Raw genomic sequence first — 3,665 nt, 5'->3', positions numbered from 1 at the left:
TATTTATACTTGAATTTAACTAGGGTTTCAGGGTGGAAACCCTAATCCCTTAGCTTAAGGCCTAAGCAAGCCCACAGACTCCTTACCTTAAGCCCTTGGACGAAAACTCTTAGATCCTTCTAGATTTTCAGCCAATCCCTAATAAAGGTGATCCAATGGCCCAAAGCCTCAACTATCAAATAATTACAAAACAGCCCGTGCACTTTTAATCAGGTCCTTTAATCCCAGAATTAATTCCTAATTAGTTTCTGATTAAATACTAATTAATTATATGATTCCAAATTAATATATTATTCTTATAATATATTAAAAAAATCATATTTATACCCCAATTTATTATTCTTAACAATAAATTTGCCTCTCTCCTCAACAGTTATCCTATCTAGTCACCAGTGTGAAGGCAACCCAAAAGGACCATGCTACAACCGGGTCAAGTACATACCAAATATAGTTATGGACTTAGACACTAATCCAAAAGTCATAGCATACATGATAGGTCCAACGGCGGAACAATATGGAAGTCTACTCATTTATGTTATCTCTGCATCAGTACTTGAGCTTTGAGTCTTACTTAGTTTGGTATTGCTTGGTATAGGCATATATCCTTTCTTGGAATTCTCCATGCCACCTCAGAATCCAATTAGTCTTTTACTCATGTATCTCAGAATCCTTATTCCTAGAATATAAGCATCCTCTCCTAGATCCCTCAAAGCGGAACACTTTCCAAGCCAAGACTTAACCTCTTGCAATGTTGGAATGTCATTTCCTATAAGAAGTACGTCATCAACATACAATTGCAGGAAGGTTACTATACTCCCACCAGCTTTGACATATACACAAGACTCATCCTCACTTCTAGAGAAACCGAATTCCTTGACTTTCTCTTTGAAGAAAGGATTCCATCTACGAGACGCTTATTTTTATCCATAGATGGATTTATCAAGCTTACACATTCTATTGGGAAACTTTGCATCAACAAAACCCTTTAGCCGACTCATGTAAACATCCTCAACCAACTTTCCATTAAGGAAAGTAGTTTTTCCATCCATCTTCCAAATTTCATAGTCATGAAATGCAACTATGGCGAGCATTATCCTAATAGATTATATCTTAGTGACTAGGGAGAAGGTCTCATCATAGTCAAACCTTGGGTTTGAGTAAAGCCCTTCGTAACCAGTCTAGCCTTGAAAGTGTGTACCTTCCCATCCATGTCACTCTTCTTCTTGAAGATCCATTTGCACCCAACTATCTTACGACCTGGTACATTATCAACCAAATTACAAACTTGGTTGTCATATATGGACTTGATCTTGCTGTCCATTGACTCTTGCCATTTGGTTGTCTCAGGGTCTGCCATTACATCATTGTAGTTAGCCAACTCATCCAAGTTTACCTATATACTATCACTGATAGTGACTCGTTAACTTGTTCAATCGAAATTTCTAAGAGGTAGTGACTCGTTAACTTGTTCAATCGAAATTTCTTCCTCTGGTTGAACCCTAGTTTCTTCAGAGGTTCCTTCATCATTCGATTCTTGAATCTCTTCAAGATCAATGGTACTCCCACTATCCTCTTTACATATAAGCTCTCTATCTATCTCTCTCTCTCTCTCTCAAGACTCCTCTTCGTGCTACAAACACCATCTTCTCACTAGGTCTGTAGGAACAAATATCCAAAGGAATTTTGTGGGCAGCCGATGAAAATACATCTCTCACTTTAAGGTTCAAGCTTATCATGAGTCTCTCGTCTAACAAAAGATTCACAACCCCAAACATTGATATGTGCTAACGAGGGAACCTTCCATGTCTACATTTCATGAGGTGTTTTGGAAACCTTCTTAGTTGGGACAAGATTAAGGATGTTGGCGGCAGTCTCCAAGGCATACCCCCAGAACGAAATTGGAAGGGAAGCTCGACTCATCATGGAATAAACCTTGTCTAACAAGGTTCGATTGCGCCTCTCAGCCACACAATTATATTGTGGTGTCCTAGGAGGTGTCAATTATGAAACTATTCCACATTCCTTGAGGTCTTTGTGGAACTCGATACTAAGATACTCACCACCTCTATCGGATCTAATCCTTTTCATCTTCCTTCACAATTGATTCTCAACTTCTTGTTTAAACTATTTAAACCTTTCAAATGTTTCTGACTTAAGCTTGATTAAGTAGATGTAACATTATCTGCTATAATCATCAGTAAAAGTCACATAGAATCGATTAGCATCCATTGTGGTAGATCTGAAGGGCCCATACACATTTGTGTGTATGAGATCCAACAAACCTTCACCTTTTTCACAAGATCTAGTGAAAGGTGATTTTGTTATCTAACCCAAAAGACAAGATTAACACATATCATCTGACCTTAGGTCAAATGATTCCAAAACTCCATCCTTTTGGAGTGGGATGATGCGTTTCTTGTTAACGTGTCCAAGATGACAATGCCACAAGCATGTTTTGTCTATACCATTAGACGAATCAATCTGAAATACACTAGTGCCTAAATTGTCTACACACATCACAGTTTCATACACACCATCGCAAGGTAAAACTTCAAAATAAAAAATACCATTTTTATAAGCAGAAATAGAACCATTCTCATCATTAAAAGAATATCTAAAACCTTGTCTAAACAATGCATGAATAGAAATAATGTTTTGAGTCATCTGTGACGAGCATAAACAATTTAATAAATCTAAACTAACACCATCACTAGGCTCTAGACTATAAAGTACAATCTTAGTGACAGGTGAAGATAGCTTATTCCCCATGATTAAGTCTATTCTACCGTGCTCCACGTCCTCACTTCTTCTTAGCCCCTGCAAATTAGAACAAATGTGAGATCCACATCCTGTATCAAGGACCTAAGAACGAGAAGATGATGAGTTATTAGATAAGATAGTGTATATACCTGTAGAAGTGGGCTTCACTTTGCCATCTTTAATGTCCTACAAATACTTTGGGCAACTTCGTTTCCAATGCCCTTTGTCGTTGCAGTAGAAGCAAATGGCCTATTTGGGATCAGAGACAGGGGGGGCATCTGAACTGGTTTTACTTTAGGTCCATTGCTTGACGACCTAGCTTGAGACTTTCCCTTCTAGTTATGTTTTGGAGGACCTTTCCTCCTTTTCCCTTTCCCTTGACCAATGGCCAGAACGGGAGCAGTAACAAGAGTGGAGGAAACACTTTGTCCCTTCATCCATGCTTGAACTATTCACAGGAGGTTGTGCAATTGAGACAAAGTGGTCTCATTATTGTTCAAATGATAGGCCAAGATGAACTGATCATAATAACTTGGTAAGGAGTTCAAGACTATGTTGATAGCTAACCCCTCATCAAAATTCACATTAAGCTTAACAAGACGATCCACATATCGTTGCATTCTCTACACGTGGCTTCTAACAGATTCTCCCTCTTTCATCTTGCTTGCTATGAGGGAGTTTACTACCTTGTAATTTTCTTTACGATCTCGCTTATGTTAATTTTCCATAAGGTCCTTCTTCATCTCATACGGCCAGTAATCCTCATAGTTTCTTTGCAACTCAAGAGTCTTCGTGACCACCATGATGCAAGCAACTTTTGTTGCATCATTGTAGTGCTTCTTGTAGGCGGCCAGTTCTTCAGGAGTGGCCTTCTCTTTATTAATCTCATTGAACTCTTTTCAAGG

This window comes from Lactuca serriola, chromosome 6 (assembly GCF_051521515.1).
Source record: "Lactuca serriola cultivar US96UC23 chromosome 6, Lser_US96UC23_V15, whole genome shotgun sequence".
Classification (NCBI taxonomy): Eukaryota; Viridiplantae; Streptophyta; class Magnoliopsida; order Asterales; family Asteraceae; genus Lactuca; species Lactuca serriola.
Note: the sequence above shows the minus strand (reverse complement) of the source record.